Source organism: Callithrix jacchus, chromosome 7, assembly GCF_049354715.1.
Source record: "Callithrix jacchus isolate 240 chromosome 7, calJac240_pri, whole genome shotgun sequence".
Taxonomy (NCBI): Eukaryota; Metazoa; Chordata; class Mammalia; order Primates; family Cebidae; genus Callithrix; species Callithrix jacchus.
In genome coordinates, this window is record NC_133508.1 from 153846130 (window position 1) to 153864193 (window position 18064).

Sequence of the window (18064 nt, forward strand, 5' to 3'; positions counted from 1 at the left end):
CGCTTTGGGAGGCCGAGGAGGGCGGATCACGAAGTCAAGAGATCGAGACCATTCTGGCCAACATGGTGAAACCCCATCTCTACTAAAAATATAAAAATTAGCTGGCGATGGTGGCATGCACCTGTGGTCCCAGCTACTCGGGAAGCTGAGGCGGAAGCATCGCTTAAACCCAGGAGGAGGAGGTTGCAGTGAGCCGAGATTGCGCCACTGCACTCCAGCCTGGCTACAGTGCAAGACTCCGTCTCAAAAAAAAAAAAAAGTACTATTGTTTCTGTGCTTATTATATCCTTCACAAATATGCTCACACGGAACTAACTGGAAATGCATATGGTGAGGGAGAAACGTACATACACACAAAACTTAGATAAATTGTCACCTTTGCATTCAGAGGTGGTTAGTGAATGATATGGGTTCGCTGTGTCCCCACCCAAATCTCATCTTGAATTGTAGTTCCCATAATTCCCACGTGTCGTTGGAGGGACTGGATGGGAGGTAACTGAATGCTATTTTAGTGATAAAGAGTAAGTTCTCACAGCATCTGATGGTTTTACAGGGGCTGCTCCCTTTGCTTAGCTCTCATTCTTCTCTCTCCTGTTGCCTTGTGAAGAAAGGCTGTTGGCTTCCCCTTCCATCATGATTCTAAGTTTCCTGAGCCTCCTCAGCCCTGTGGAACTGTGAGTCAATTAAACCTCTTTCCTTTATAAATTACCCGGTCTCAGGTATGTTCTTATATCGGCATTAAGACTGAACTAATAACAGCGTCAGTGCAGTTTCAATACTTACCGTGCATCTAGTATTTTGCCAGATACCGTTGAACTACAGAGGTTTTGGAATTATTTGTTAATTTCATTAGACAGCTGTTTTCCCTCTATTCTTTAAAATTTTGCTCCCCATAGGCAAAAATTGGGGGCATACTTATTGAATATATGTATATTTATACATATGCTCAATTATAATTACATAATATACTAGTAGAGTAGTGCATGTATAAACTTGGTACTAGTATATTATATAATTTTATAATTATATATAGTACACAAAAAGATATATGTAAAGATATGATAAAATAATATTTATTTAAATTATAAATATTTATCAACAGATATATTTATAAGTATAAATATATTTATTATTAAAGAGATAATAAACCCAAGAATAATATTTATAAAATGATTAATTTTATTAACAGTACAGAACCCATTAACAACATAAGGTATTATTGATCATGTCTAACTTCTGAGAGCAATAAGCCTAATTTTGTTAAATTCGTTGTTCCACCCTTTGAGATAATGATTTGATCATCTGGTTTTAAGCTCAATTTATTTAGAATCTGGTTTTTGACTGACATAGCAGAAAAAGATGTAATACAGAAATTCAGATGTTATCATCACAAAGAATGATAAGCATGTGAAGTGATGGATATGTAAATTAGCTTGATTTAATCATTCCACAATGTAAACATATATCGACACATCATATTGTACATCATAAATGTATACACTTTTTATTTGTCAATTTAAAAAAAAAAGTGGAAACAACCCAAAACTCCATCAACTGATGGATGGATAAACAGAATGTATATATCCATACAATAGAAAACTATTCAGAAAGAAAAAGAAACGAAGTACTAATACATGCGATGACATGGATGAACCTCAAAAGCATTATGTTGGGTGAAAGAAGCCAAACAGAAAGACCACATATCGCACGACTCCATTCATATGGAAAGGTACAGAACAGGCAAATCTGTAGAAACAGGGAGTAGATGAATGGCTATACAGGGATAAGACAAGGGTAAAGAAAGGCGCCAGGGAGTGACTGCTAATCAGCACAGGGTGTCATCTTGGGATGATGGAAATATTCTAAAATTAGATTTTGGTGATGATTTCATGACTCTGTAAATATACTAAAAAAAATTGAGCTGTGCACCTTAAGTATGGTATATCTCAATAAAGCTATTAGAAAATTCAGAAGACAGAACATGTGATGTTTATATCACTGTCGTGGGTAAAAGCTGTGATGTCTTTTCTCATCCATCATAAGGATCACAGCAGACACTCCTTTAACAAAAGGCAGGTTAACATGAAAAGCATAATATATTTATCTAATCAGAGTTTTACATGACACAGGAGTCTTCAGAACGAAGACCCAAAGATCCAAAGGAAAATTGCCCATTTTTAGGCCTAGATTTGATGCAGAGTGGGTAGCTATGTAGAAATGTGACTGGACAAAAAGGGAAGTATCTTCCAGCAATATTCCTAATGGGGAAACCCAGGAAAGCCTGCATGTTAACATTCTTCTTGGCCTCTCTGTGTGGCATTCCTTTTTCCATGGTATAGGGTGAGACCCTTTCTAGAATGAGGGTCTTATACGATCTACTTTCAGACAGAGGAGGTCAGATAATTTATTTATGGCCAGCTCTTACACAGAAAAGTGGGATGATGTTAGAATACTATTTCTAGGTGCTATGCCTGGCTTTGAAGAGAGGGGTTCTAGTTTCTATGATTCACCTTGGGGAAAATAAATTCTAGTTTCTATGGCTTGCCCTTGGGGGAGAACGGGGAGCAAAGAGAAAGGAGAGCATGAGAAGTTCAGAGAAACTTTGCTCGTAAGGGATTTTCAATCACCTTTTTTTCAAAGTATTCGACGTGCCAAGTGCCATGCTTTGAGTAACCACTTTCTGAGCCCCAACAATTGCTATCTATTTTCACTATATTACTCTATTTATTCTTTTATCTAGTAAATATTTTTCTTCATTGTCATCGATTATATCTAGATTATAAATGGTGAGGGTTTTTATCATTTTTAAAATTTTGTTTTCTTTAAAGAAACGGGAGAGACTACTACCAGTTGTAGTAGTACTTTTGAAACTTACCATCTATGCGATCTCAACCGTGGTGAGAGTCGATATAATTGGAGGTTGAAGCTCGACAGTGGTATCCCCTAGTTTGCTCTGTACTTATCTATGGTCTAGTCCTTGTGCTGGTGGGCAGATATCTATGGTAAATAACCATTTCAAAATTTTCAATTTACTTTATATAAGTCAATATTATCCCATTAGTAATAATTACAGGAGAAAAAAATGGAAATTCCTTTGTGACAAAAAATATTTTAGCATCTATATAAATACCATAAATGACAGGACATAATTCGAGAGCTATTTATTTTAACTAAACTTATATTAATAAAAGAATGTTTTCAATCCCTCAACCCATTCAGACACACACACATTGTTGTGGGAGATCATTTATTTTCTTTTTAAAGAATAATGTATGTGCTATAAGAAAAAAACCAGAAGTTTAATAGAAGTTAATCATAGATTGTGTTAACTAAATTATTATTCTCATTTTTCTTTCTTATCTATGAAATGTTCCAAAGTTTTATTGAAATATGGACAGTAAGTTTCTTTCTAATATGAATTAGTTCTTCTTTTAACAATGGGTTTTAAATGTGTAAAATTCTTGATTTGGAAAAATTTTTACCAGCTTAGAAATTTATACTTTCAAGATAATGTGGGCTGAGTGTATACTGTGTGCTTACTAAAGTGCTTTGCATGCATTATCTCCTATAATTCTCACAATAAATTTATGCTTCCAAGTGTTTTAGGTGTTCATATGTAATAGATTTTAACATATGTCACATTTTGATTATTTTGGGTAGCAAAAATCACATAGCAATGAAAAAATTTCTAAGTTAGATCTCTTCAAAATGCCTCCTCCATTTCACAATTTTTTTAAAAGTTACCATTTCATTCATTTAAAAATATGTACTTAAAGAAAAACATTGAGTGTGCATTCATTTGTTTAAATCTGCTGGTGGCATACTATTGATATTGTCATAAAAAATAACTCTGGAACACTTAAAGTACTCTTTAAGTACTCTTTAGGTACTCTTTAAGTACTCTTTAGGTACTCTTTAGGTACTCTTTAAGTACTCTTTAGGTACTTTACCACTTGCCAGCCAGCATTTTTCTTTGTGGAACAGTAGAATTTCATGGCATTTTATCGTTTCATTTATTGCAAAGATTCTATAATATTTTTAAAGGCTCATATTTCTAAGACTACATGGGTACATCTTATATGCTTTGGTGTCCAATTATGCAAATTTCTTGCGTAGTAATTACTTGGTGAATAAATTTTGTTTGTGATGGTCTCTCTGACTCCAGACTGTTTATATTTATTTGAGTTAAAGCAGGCTTTTCCTCAGTGGTTACACTTGCATAATTTTTTCATAAATTATTCTTTCTATTAAAGATCATTTCAGTTGTGAATATATCTGCTCCCGTATATTTTTTCATTAATACCTCCTTAAAAAGAGTTTTTCATGTATTTCAGAAAATTCTGAGACAGAATCTATAAGATACCACAAGCTCAAACATGTTAGGAATATCTGCTGTTTTTTAATCCACATAAACAGCAAACTTACATAATACAAGACTGCATGAATTCATCTAACATTTATTTCTCCAAATCTTCAGCAATGTTCAGCGGTGTTTCCCACGTGTCTATCAATGGAATCTGCCAAGATGAGAAAGCGTTTTTATCACCTTACTGGTTTCTGTGTATTATTTCAGCTACTTCCCCAACAGTTTGGCTTTTGCTATAGAGTAAGAAGCTTCAGAAGAGGTTTCTAAAACGTTTATCTTTACATTTCGTGAAATGTTGAAAAGTACTAGATTGAGTACTTTTAAACATCACTGAAAAACTTGAGAGATTGGCTTTCCTATTTTGGATAACTAATTTTTAAAATCCGTTTGTTGAAGTATAATTTATACACAGTAAAATTCATCCTTCAGAGGTGTTCTGTTATACAAATTCCACAATTGTATACACTCAGGTAAGCAACATACTCAAAATATAGAATATTTCCACGACCCTGACAAGTTCCCTATATCCTTCAGTAGCCAATCCTTTTACCTACATCCAGTCTCAGACAACCACAGATCCGATTTTCGTTCCCGTACTTTTGCCTTTTCCAGAATAGCATAAAAATAGAATTGCTTAGTATAGAAAGCGTAGACTTTCAAGTCTGGTTTCTTTTACTTAGCGTAAAGTTTTAAAGAAATACTCATCCATGTTATTGCATGTATCAGTTCTTTATTCCTTTTTATTACTAAGTAGTATTCCATTGTATAGATGTAGCACAATTTGTTTATCCATTCACAAACGAACAGACATTTGGGTGGTTTCCAGTTTGGGGCTATTAAGAATACAGCTAATAAATTTGGTATAAGTGTGCATATACAGGTATTTATGAGGGCGCGTGCATTCAGTTCTGCTGGGTAAATAACCAAGAATAAAATTGTTGAGGTGTATGGTAAGTGTATGTTTCAGTTTATAAGAAACTGCCGAACTGTTTTACAAACTAGCTGTGCCATTTTGCATCTTCACAAGCAATGCTGAGTTGTTCCACACCTTCACTAGCCTTTGTTACCTTTAGCTTTTCAAAATGATTATTTTAAGGCATTCTAATAGGTGTTGAGTGCTATCTCTTTGTAATTTTATTTTGTGTTCATCCCCCTTTTCAGCCTCATGGAGGTAAAATTTTATACAAAACTGTACATATTTAAGGTAAACAATGTAATGAGTTTTGATATGTGTGTACAACCTTGAAAACATTACCACAATCAATACTATCTTGTATTACAAAGATATAAAAATATATCTTTGTAATATTTTTGTATATTACAAAAATATACAAATATACAAAGAATCTACTCTTTGTAATTTATCCCCCTTTCATACTTTCTCTTCCTCAGCGCACAAGAAACTACTGCTCTGTTTTCTGTTGCTAGAGCTTACTTCATGTTTTTTTTGTTTTGTTTTTGTTTTTGTTTTTGTTTTTGAGACGGAGTTTCGCTCTTGTTACCCAGGCTGGAGTGCAATGGTGCGATCTTGGCTCACCGCAACCTCTGCCTCCTGGGTTCAGGCAATTCTCCTGCCTCAGCCTCCTGAGTAGCTGGGATTACAGGCATGCGCCACCATGCCCAGCTAATTTTTTGTATTTTTAGTAGAGACGGGGTTTCACCATGTTGACCAGGATGGTCTCGATCTCTTAACCTCGTGATCCACCCGCCTCAGCCTCCCAAAGTGCTGGGATTACAGGCGTGAGCCACCATGCCCGGCCTTATTTCATGGTTTTAAAATTTTATATATTGACCAAAGAATATGTTTTGGCTTTGTCTGCCTTTTTAGTCAGCCGTTACGTTGAGATTCATCCATGTTGTTGAGTATCAGTTATCTGTTCCTTTTTATTGCTAAGTAGTATTCATTGGTCCTTCCCAGAGCTCTTTATTTGATTGTATAGATCCAAATGTCTATCTGGTAATGTAATCTTTTTGCCTGGGGAATTTTTAAAAAATAATTATTACAAAGCAAGTGAGTTGTCACTGAATTTTCTTACCTGCTTTTTTTTTTTTTTTTTTTTTTTTTTTTCCTGAAGGTGTCTTTGCTTTCATTTTTGAAAAATTTTCTTTGGGTATAGAACTCTAAGTTGACTTGTTATTTTTCCCTTTAGGACTTAAAAACTGTTGCTTCATTTCTTTTTTGGCTTGTATAGTTTCTGACGAAAAGCCTACACTAAATGTTCTCTTCGTTTTGCTGTGTATAACGTATTCCTCACCCTTTTTCCCCAGCTGCCTTCTAAATTTTCTCTTTATGTTAGATTTTTAGCAGGGTGATTACGATGTATCTAGGTATTTGTAAGATTTTAATTCTTTCTTTCTTTGTGTTGGAAACATTTCACATCTTCTGTGGTAGATGTTTTGAAATAGACAATAAGGTTTTAGTACCTGTAGTCATCCCACTGTACTGTCGAATGCTGGAACTTATTTCTTCTATCTAACTGTATGTTCGTATCCATGAAGCAACCTCTTTTCATGCCTCTACCTCGTCTCAGCCTCTGGTAACTGTCAATCGAATCTCTACCCCCATTAGATCAACTCTTAGTTCCCACATATGCAGTGAGAACATGCAATACTTGTCTTTCTGTGCCTGGTTTATTTCTCTTAACCCAATGTCCTCCAGTTCTATCCACGTTACTGCAAGTGACAGGCTTTTATTTTTTTTATGGCTGAATAGTATTCCATTGTGTGTGTATATATATATATAAAATCACATTTTCTTTATTTGTTCATGGACACGTAGGTTGATTCCATATCTTGGCTATTCTGAATAGTGCTGAAATAAATATAGAGGTGCAAGTATTCCTTTAGTATACTGATTTCTTTTCCTTTGAATATATTCCCAGTAGTGGGATTACTGGATCATAAGGGAGTTCAATTTTTAATTTTTTGAGAAACCTCCATGCTGCTTTCCATAATGGCTGCACTAATTGACATTCTCACTAACAGCGTTTAAGAGTTCTCTTTTTGCCACATTCTCACCAGCACTTGTTATTTTTTGACTTTTTGATAATAGCCATTCTAACCAGAGTGGGATGATATCTGACTGTGGTTTTGATTTGCATTTTCCTACTGATTAGCAATATTGAACATTTTTCATATGCCTGTTGGCCGTTTGTATGTCTTCTTTTTTTTGAGGCGGAGTTTCCCTCTTGTTACCCAGGCTGGAGTGCAATGGCGCGATCTTGGCTCACAGCAACCTCCACCTCCTGGGTTCAGGCAATTCTCCTGCCTCAGCCTCCTGAGTAGCTGGGATTACAGGCACGAGCCATCATGCCCAGCCAATTTTTTGTATTTTTAGTAGAGACGGGGTTTCACCATGTTGACCAGGATGGTCTCGATCTCTTGTCCTCATGATCTACCCACCTCGGCCTCTTAAAGTGCTGGGATTACAGGCGTGAGCCACCGCACCCAGCCCTGTATGTCTTCTTATGAGAAGTATCTATTCACATCCCTTGCCCACTATTTAATGGGATTACTGGCTTTTGTTTTGTTTTTTTGCTGTTGAGTTGTGTAAGTTCCTTGTATATTCTGGATATTAGTTCCTTGTCAGATGAATAGTTTGCAAATATTTTCTCCCATTGTACAAGTGTCTCTTTATTGATTGTTTCATTTGCTGTTCAGAACCTTTTTAGCTTAATTTAGTCTTATTTGTCTATTTTTGTTTTTGTTTCCTGTGCTTTTAAAGTGTCAGTTGCAGCAGGGCATGGTGCCTGTAATCCCAGAGGCTCAGGAGGCTGAGGCAGGAGGATCCCTTGAGGACAGGAGTTTCAGAGCAGCCTGTGCAACATAGTTAGACCCTGTCTCTACAAAAAAAAAGAAGTTTTTAATTAGCTGAGCATGGTGGTGTGCACCTATAGTCTCACCTACTCAGAAGGCTGAGGTGGAAGTTTCACTTGAGCCCAGGAGTTTAAGACTGTGCACCATGATCATGCTGCTGCACTCCAGCCTGGACAACAGAGGAGACTCCAGGTCTAAAAAATTAAAAAATAAAGTCTCATCCATAAAATCTTTGTCTAGCCCAATGTCCTATAGAATTTCCCCTGTTTTCTTCTAGTTGTTCCATATTTTTGAATCTTATCTTTAAGTCTTTAATCCATTTTAAGTTGACTTTTGTATAAGGTGAGAGATAGGGGTCTAGTTTCATCCTTCTGCGTGTGGATATCCAGTTTCCCCAGCATCATTTATTGAAGAAACTGTTCTTTCCCCAGTGTATGTTCTTGGCACCTTTGTCAAAAATCAATTGGCTGTTAATATGTGGATTTATTTCTGGGTTCTCTGTTCTGTTCCATTGGCCTATGTATCTATTTTTATACTAATACCATGCTGTTTGGGTTACTATAGGTTTGTAGTATATTTTGAAGTAAGGACGTATGATGCTTCCAGTTTTGTTCTTTTGCTTAGGATTACTTCAGCTATCTGAGGTTTTTTGTGGTTCCATACAAATTTTAGAATTCTTTTCTATTTACGTGAAGAATGTCACTGGTATTTTGATAGGGATTGCGTTAAATCTATAGATTGTTTTGGGTAGTATGGTCATTTTAACAATAGTAATTATTCCTACCCATGAGCATGGAGTGTCTTTCTATTTGTCTGTGTCCTCTTCAATCTCTTTCATTTTTGTTGTAGAGGTCTTTCACATCCATCATTAAATTCATTACTAGGTATTTTATGTTTGTAGCTTTTGTAAGTGGGATTGCTTTTTTGATTTCTTTTTCTGCTAGTTTGTTATTGGTATATGGAAACACTACTGATTTTTGTATGTTAATTTTGTATCCTACAACTTTACTGAATCTGTTTATCAGTTCTAAGAGTTTTTTTGGTGGTGTCTTCAGGTTTTGTGTGATATAAGATTATGTCATTTGCAAAGAAAGATAATCTGACTTCCTCTTTTCTAACTTAGATGTGTTTTATTTTTCTGTTTTTTGATTGGTCTGGCTAGGACTTCCAGGACTATTTTGAGTAAGTGGCGAAAGGTGAACATGCTTGTTTTGTTCCAGTTCTTAGAAAATAGGCTTTTAGCTTTTCCTCATTTAATATGATGTTAGCTGTGGGTTTGTCATATATAGCTTTATTATGTTGAAGTATGTTCATTCAGTGCCTCATTTGTTGAGGTTTTAATCATGAAGCCATGTTGAATTTTATAAAATAATTTTTCTGCATCTATTGAGATGATCATATGGTTTTTGTCTTTTACTCTGTTGATGTGATATATCACATTTAGTGATTTGACTATATTAAAACATCTTTGCATCCCTAAGACAAATCCCACATGATTATGGTGTCTTTTCTTTTTGATGTATCATTTGATTTGTTTTGCTAATATTTTATTAAGGAGTTCTGCATCTATTGCTCTGTTTCCTTTTTTTGTTTGTTTGTTTGTTTGTTTTTTGGTGGGGGGAAAGTGTAAAAATTCATGGAAAATTAAACAATATGCTCCTAAATGAAATTGGATCCATAAAAATATTCAGAAGGAAATAAAAATTTCTTGAAGCAAATGAAAATGGAAACACATCTTGCCAAAGTCAGTGTGTTTCACACCACTGGTTTTTGTTGTTGTTGTTGTGTCCTTTTCTGGTTTTGGTATCTGGGTAATTCTGTTCTTGCAGAATAATTTCGAAAGAATTCCCTCCTCTACTTTTGAGGCCAATTTGAGAAGAATTCGTGTTAGTTCTTTACTGGTTTAGTAGAAAAGCCATTCAGTCCTGGGCTTCCCTTTATTGAAAAACCTTTCATTACTGATTCAATCCCATTATTCATTATTGTTCTTTTCTGGTTTTTTATTTCTTCCTCGTTCAGTCTTGGTAGGTTGTGTTCATCCAAGAATTTATTCATATTCTTTAGGTTTCGCAGTTCGTTAGCCACGTCATTGTTTGTAACAGTCGCCAATGATCTTCGTATTTTTGTGGTATCTGTTGTAAGGTCTTTTTATTTCTGCTTTTGTTTGTTTGGGTCTTTTTCTTTTTTTCTTAGTCTAGCTAGCAGTTTATCAATTTTGTTTATCTTTTCAAAAGCCAACTTTTTGTTTAGTTGATTCTTTGCTTTTGTTTTGTCCCTATTCACTTTTTTCTGCTCTGATCTTTATTTTCCTTTACTTTTACTAATTTTGGGTCTGGTTTGCTCTTGCTTTTCTAGTTTATTGAGGTGCATCATTGGTTGTTTATTTGAAATCTTTCTTTCTGCTTTTTTGGTGTAGGCATTTATTGCTATAAACTTCCCTCTTAGCAATGTTTTGTAGTATCCCATTGGTTTTGGTAAGTTGTGTTTTTTTTCTTTTCTTTTTTTTCAAGAGAATTAAATTAGTTATTGATTAAACATAATAATGGATGATACACAAGCTTCATTCTGATCTATAATTTTATCTGGTACCATTATTCAATTTAGATATATTACATAATATGTGCCAACAATCATTCTTTTTTTTTTTTTTTTTGAGACGGAGTTTCGCTTTTGTTACCCAGACTGGAGTGCAATAGCGCGATCTCGGCTCACCGCAACCTCCGCCTCCTGGGTTCGGGCAATTCTCCTGCCTCAGCCTCCTGAGTAGCTGGGATTACAGGCATGCACCACCATGCCCAGCTAATTTTTTGTATTTTGAGTAGAGACGGGGTTTCACCATGTTGACCAGGATGGTCTCGATCTCTTGACCTCGTGATCCACCCGCCTCAGCCTCCCAAAGTGCTGGGATTACAGGCTTGAGCCAACGCGCCTGGCCAACAATCATTCTTATAACCAATAATTCCATGATTTTGCTTGGGTAATCCCTTTTAATGGTGAGCTTCAGGTCACAACAGTAACTATCAGTTCAACTATGACAAGGTTTCTGAAGACAATGGCTTCTCCACCCAAGCAGGTTGTATATAAATTCCAAATAGAACCTGTTATCACCTTGAAGGAATTCTAACTTCACACTGTTGGGGAAATTTACCAGGATGCCTTCAGAGTAGACTAACTTAGCACATTTTTTTAAAAAGATACATTTATTCAGCATCACGATCAGACTCACATTTAGCAATCAACAGCATGGGTGCAAAAAAAATCTACATTAAAAACCTTTGTTGGGGCCGGGCGCGGTGGCTCACGCCTATAATCCCAGCACTTTGGGAGGCCGAGGCGGGTGGATCACGAGGTCAAGAGATCGAGACCATCCTGGTCAACATGGTGAAACCCCGTCTCTACTCAAAATACAAAAAATTAGCTGGGCATGGTGGCGCGTGCCTGTAATCCCAGCTACTCAGGAGGCTGAGGCAGGAGAATTGCCTGAACCCAGGAGGCGGAGGTTGCGGTGAGCCGAGATCGCGCCATTGCACTCCAGCCTGGGTGACAAGAGTGAAACTCCGTCTCAAAAAAAAAAAAAAAAAAAAACCTTTGTTGGAATGCTTTACATTTCCACAGAACAGAAAAAAAAAAAAAAAAAAAAAACCTGTTGTTATACAATTAGTCACAAATACAGTCCTCTTCAAGTTTTTTGCCCATACATGTGAATATTTGTCTAAAACATGTCTTCTTTGTAGCAGCTAGGCCCTGCCACCACTGTGCTTGGCTGAGTTCACAAATCTGTTGTGACCTGTAGCTTTCCCGTCACTTCTCTGGCTCTCCTCTCCTGCTAAGCTTTGTTTCCTAGCAGTAATTAAAATCTTCAGCCACTGCCATCGCTGCTGCTCCCACTGGAACCGCCATAGCCACCTTGGTTTCATGGTTTGGCAAAGTATTGGCCTCCACCACCATAGGGGCCAGAGCTTCGGCCTCCAAAGTCTCCTCCTTTCATGAGTCCAAAATTTGAAGACTGATTGTTATAATTGCCAAAGTCATTGTAGCTTCCACCACCTGCAGAATTTCTTCTGTCATTACCCAATCCGTTATAGCTATCCCCACTGCCACCATATCCACCACCACAACTGCCACCGAAGCCACCACAATCACCGAAGTTTCCTCCATGACCAAAGTTGTTACTCCCACCAAAAACCACCTCCATGACCACCACCAAAGTTTCCAGAAACACTTCCACCTCTTTGGCCGGATGAAGCACTGACCATCTCTTGTTCTGACAGGGCTTTCCTAACTTCACAGTCGTGGCCATTTACAATGCAGTATTTCTGAGTGACAGCCTGTTGTCAAAGACTACGAAGGCAAAGCCCTTTTTCTTGTCACTGCCTCAGTCAGTCATTATTTCAATCAATTCCACTTCCATACTGTGCAAAATAATCTCTTAGCTGATGTTCTTCAATGTCTTATTTAATGCCACCACCAAATACCTTTTTCACAGTTAAGTGGGCACCTGGTCTCTGAGAATCTTCTCTTGAGAGAGCTCTCTTTGGTTCCACAACTCTTCCATCCACCTTGTGTGGCCTTGCATTCATTGCTGCATCCACCCACTCTACAATGGCATATGTGAAAAACCCAAAGCCCCCAGAGCGCTTGGTGTTTGGATCTCCCATTACCATTCAGTCTGTGAGCGGTCCCCATTGCTCACACTAGTTCCTCAGCCTCTCATCGGGTGTTTCAAAGCCCAGTCTTCCAACGAAGAACTTCCTCAGTTGTTTGGGCTCTTTAGGATCCTCTGACTTAGACATGATGTCAAGGGAACAAGAGTGTTTAACAATGCTTCCTCGGCGGGGCCCATGGGCAAAAAGGACATGTTTCCATTTCCATTTGCTTCATATAATTTTTAAATTTCCTTCTCAATCTCTTTATTGACCCGATTATTAGGAGCATGTTGTTTAATTTCCATGTATTTTTACAGTTTCGAAAGTTCCTCTTATTTATTTTCAGTTTTATTCCACTGTGGGCTGAGAAGATACTTGTTATAAATTTGGTTTTTAAAAATTTAAGACTTGTCTTGTGATCTAATATATGGTCTATCCTGAAGAATGTCCCATGTGCTGATGAGTAGGATGTGCATTCTGAAGCTATTGGATGAAATGTCTTGTAAATGCCTGCTAGGTTCATTTAGTCTCTAGTGCAGATTGAGTATGTTTCTTTGCTGGTTTTCTGTAGATCTGTGCAATAATGAAAGTGAGATGTTGAAGTCCCCAACTATTAGTATATTGGAGTCTCTCTATCTCTAACAATATTTGTTTGATATATCTGGGTGCTCCAGTGTTAGGTACATATATATTTACAATTGCTATATTCTCTTGCTGCATTCATCCCTTTATCATTTTCAATCACCTTTTTTAATCTCTTTTTATTTTTGTGACTATAAGTCTATTTTGTTTGATATAAGCATAGGTATAGAAATATGTTTTTGGCTTCTGTTTGTGTGGAATATTTTTGTCTATTCCCTTTCTTTCAATCCATGTGTGTCTTTACATGTGAAGCAAGTTTTTGAGACAGCATATAGACATGTATTTTTTTTTAAAAGTTCACCCAGACAGTCTATATCTTTTTTTGACAGGTGAGGACCTGCTATTATCATCTTGTTCATTGTGTTCTGATTGGTTTGTAGTTTTTGTTCTCTGTTATTGTTTACTTCTGCAATTTGATCTGTTTTGTAGTAATAACAGTTGGCTCCTTTCTTCTCATTTGTGTGTCTGCTTTATCAATGAGGTTTAATTTTTGTGTGTCTTCATATGTGTTGTAAATATAGTGCTTTTACTTCCATTTGCAGGACTTCCTTAAGCATTCATTTTGCTGAATTTGTCATTCAAATCATGAATTCTTTTCTTGATTTCTTTGTATTGTGCACTTGGGCTGTCCTATCTCACTGAGTTTTTCTAATTTCATTGTTTTGAATTTTTTCCAGGCATTTCATAGATTTCCTTTTCTCTGGGATCTTCTATTGGTAATTACGTTCCCTTGGAGGTATCATGTTTTCTTGCTTCGTCATGTTTCTGTGTCCTTACCTTAACATCTACGCATCTGTTATAACAGTTGCTTCTTCCAGTTTAGCTTTGGTAGGGAAACACTTTCTCCGTAGTGCTGGTTAGGAAAGGTACTTTGGCATTAATTCCTGGTGGGTGAGTAGCATGGCCTTTGCGTGACTTCTTCAGCTCATCCGTGTCATCCGTGGGTTCCTCAGTGGCTTAGGCTGCAGTTCTTATTGGAGGCTGTTGTGACACTTTGCTGATGATGTGAATGCCAAATGGGCCAGTCCTCGGGTAACAGCGGTGATGGTGGTGGCGGCGTGCTGAGCACGCCAGTCCTCGCGTGCCAAGGTAGTATATGTGGGCACCAGCAGTGACACATCTAAGAGGGCAGAGCCTTGGGTCCCCAGGTGATGTGCACGGTGCCTGCAGTGGCAGGTTCTGAAGAGCAGGTCCTCTGGTCCCCACACAGCATGTGTGATGTTGGTAGTGGCAGTAGCAGTGGCAGGCCTATCCTCAGAGCACCAGCAGTGGTGCCTGTCAGCAGGGGCTGGTGGCAGCAATGTCAGTGTAGGCAGGCAAGTCCCACTGCTTTTGGGAGGTAAACATGGGCACAAGCAGCATGTGGGGTGGGCCTGTCCTTATACTGCTAGACAGCATTCGCATACACTGCGGCAGCACACAGGGTAGGCCTATCCCCAGCCCCTGCACAGTGGGTGCAGGCCCACTCACTGTCTTTTTCATGAGTACTCTGTAGAGGTCCACAGATAGGAGTTTGTGAATGAGTATTAACTCCCTCACTTGGTGCCCTCACTACTCAGACAGGCACACTAACCCACCCTTAGCCTTTGGAAGTTCCTTGAAAATGTAGCTGATTTCTTCTTCCCCACTTGTATTGTAGCCTACAGCTTTTTCTCATGTGGTTTGCTCTAAGTGTGAGAGTTTGTATCTTTCATCTCTCCTTAGAAGAAGCGTGTATCTCTCTTTCAAACTCAGGTAACTCTATTTTCTTTTGGCTTCAGCTTTCTGATTCGTTCAATAAAGTTATAATTTTGCTTTTTTCTGGACCTTTCTCATTGTTATGATAAGAACAATAGTCTGCAATTTTTTACATACTAAAACTCATGCTTAATTGTTAGAATTTTTTATTATGATGATGAAATCAAACTATTACTAGGTATATCTCAAGGTAAAAAACGTTCTTTGGTTGAGTTTCATAGCTCATTAATATTCTAGATCATTTAAAATTTTTGGACAGGTTCTCGTTAGATCTGTTTAGATGAACGTTGTTTTTTGTTGGAATGTGGCTGAAGCGTTCCTTATTAAGAGTGGAAAGAATGTCAGCTGATGCTTTCTTGTTTGCTTGTGTGTGCATTATTAGTATTACCGTTAAGTGATAGCATCTTGACATGACTTTCTTTAGACCACTGGTCTCTCTGTGAGGGCTAATTTTCTTAAAGCTAGATAATATAATTACAAACCTCTTAACCAAGGACACTTAAACTGCAATACGTCACAGTGCCCTGAAAGTGATTAAGTGGTAGAGGTTTGTACTGTCAACCCCTGTGAGTCTGAGAACTCCCACTCTGCCTCGCAGATCCTTTTATATCATACATGATATATGACCATGTGACAGAGATACTGACTGAGGGAGCCAGGGTCAATCCATATGTTAAATACTTATAAAGCTTAATTTCTTTCTTTAGGTAAAAAGTTTGCTAGAATATTAGCAGTATTAGACTATTAGAAACAAAAATTAGAAATATTAGGAATTCGAGTGTTTTCTCCCTAGACTTTAAGATCTTCCTATGTACTCCCTGGCTTGCATATCCCCAACTGAAGCGAGGCTGCACTTGTCTGCATGTTTCTACAGAGCAGAACCTCTGTCTCAATCACTGTTTGTTCCTCTCAATGCCTTGTATAGGCCTGATATTTTATTCGAAGGCAATACATTCCTAGTTGCCGAATAAGTGAACACATGGTCCCTGACACCAGGAAGCCTTGTCATTCACTGGATCGGGTCAACTATGACAATCAATGACAATCGTATGAAAAAATAGAAACCTAAGATGGTATATGATAACTAAATGGTACCATACTGATGACGTCCATTTGATTTTTAAAAAGGGAGTTAAATGCAAATTGATGTCTTGGAGAAAGGTACATAGACAAAGTCCACGTAGGCTGAGCCTTAACATTGAGGAGCATTGAGTTAGTCAGCAGTTAAAGTGGCTTTTCCCATCAAAGAGAACAACACAAGCAATGTGGAGCATGCGCAGGGTCTGGGCGAGTTCAGATCACAAGGGGTAGGAGCAGTGGCCCCTGCAATCTGACCACAGCAGCAGCATGGGAGTCTGGGAGGGCTGAGGAATTTATTGAGGCAGAGGCATACTCACTGGCCCTACCTGTGATGATTACTTGTGGTCGTCACTGTCTTCTAGCTGCTTCAGCAGAGGCCAATGCACTGGGACAGCCACAGAACCACAGAAGCCTGCGTAGAATGGATATCACCGTGCCCTCTTCTCCCTCCATATCACTCCCTGATGCATGAATTTGTCCTTGCTTAGCTTGCTTACCTTCAAAAACAAGTACTTATTTAGTGATTAAAATGAGGCAAGTACTATACAAGGCATCAAAGTTAATAAAGAATAAGATGTAATTCTTGCCTTTAAGGAACTTAGTCTCGTGAGAGAGACATTGGCATGAAGTGAATGCAGCCTGGATATTAGGCGAGTAGGCTGGGCTGGAAACAATCCTCAGTACATGTGTAATAGTGTAATAGCTGAAACCATGAGATGTGGATACGTTAAGTACCAACACAGAGTTTATACAACACATTACAGGAGAGCCAAAGAGGGACATGTAGCCCAGTTCTGGGGGGAAAGGGAGGCGGGAAGAAGAGAAATTGTGCAATAGAGATCGTTTCTTAGAGAAAGGAACAAGAAAGCTGAGTCTTAATGGTTGAGTTAGAGTTATTTAGGTAATGAGGGAATAAGGGAGACACTTGGAGCAGAAGAAAAGTAAGTGCTACGAGCTTAGGAAGTATTAATAAAAGGCAGATAGTAGAGAAAAGCTAGTCTAGAGAGTTAAGCAGAGACCTGTCAATTGAAGCATCGTTTAACATGTTAAAACAACTGTAGCGATTTAGCTGAGAGATGATAGAGACTTGAGTTGGGGTAGAGAAGAGGAGACAGATAGAAAAATACAGCCGTGGTGACAGCGGCACATGACTACTTGGATATGAAACCACGTGAATCTGAAATCTCTACCTTGAAACAAGTTGGAAGTAATCAAAAGAAGAAAAGATTTATAGGTAGATAATGTGTTTGGTTTTGAACATAATGAGTTTGAGGGACCAGTGGGACACCCAGGCGAAAGTTTCCATCAGGCAGCTGGACCACAAAGCCTGGATATTAGGTGAATAGGCTGGGCTGGAAACAATCCTCAGTGCATGTGTAATAGCTGAAACCATGAGATGTGGATGAGATCATCCCCAGAAGCGTGTGCACGGTTAAAAGCAGCAGGGCAAGTACAACTGGATAAATGAGCCATAGTCCAGTGAGTGACCCAGGAATCCTGCCAAGAGCCAAAGACATATCCTTGAAGGACCCGCAACATTTAAAATAGGCTCAGAGGACAGAAGTCAGCAAAGGAAGTTTTCATAAAAATAAAGAGGCGCAGGAGAGGGTGGGATCACAGAAGCCAAGAAGGTAAAACATTTTCAGAAGGAGGGTGTAGGCCAGGCATGGTGGCTTGCACCTGTAATCCTATTCAGGTGGCCGATGTGGGAGGATTGTTTGAGCCCAGGAGTTCAAGGCTGCAGTGAGCCAAGATTGCACCACTGCACTCCAGCTTG

The 18064-nt window shown here is 38.0% G+C and overlaps 1 pseudogene; it reads right to left on the minus strand.

Annotated features, from left to right (window-relative positions):
• Positions 1 to 12032: 12032 nt before the first annotated feature.
• LOC144577211 (heterogeneous nuclear ribonucleoprotein A1-like 2) lies at positions 12033 to 12975 on the minus strand (annotated as a pseudogene).
• Between the last annotated feature and the right edge of the window lie 5089 nt (positions 12976 to 18064).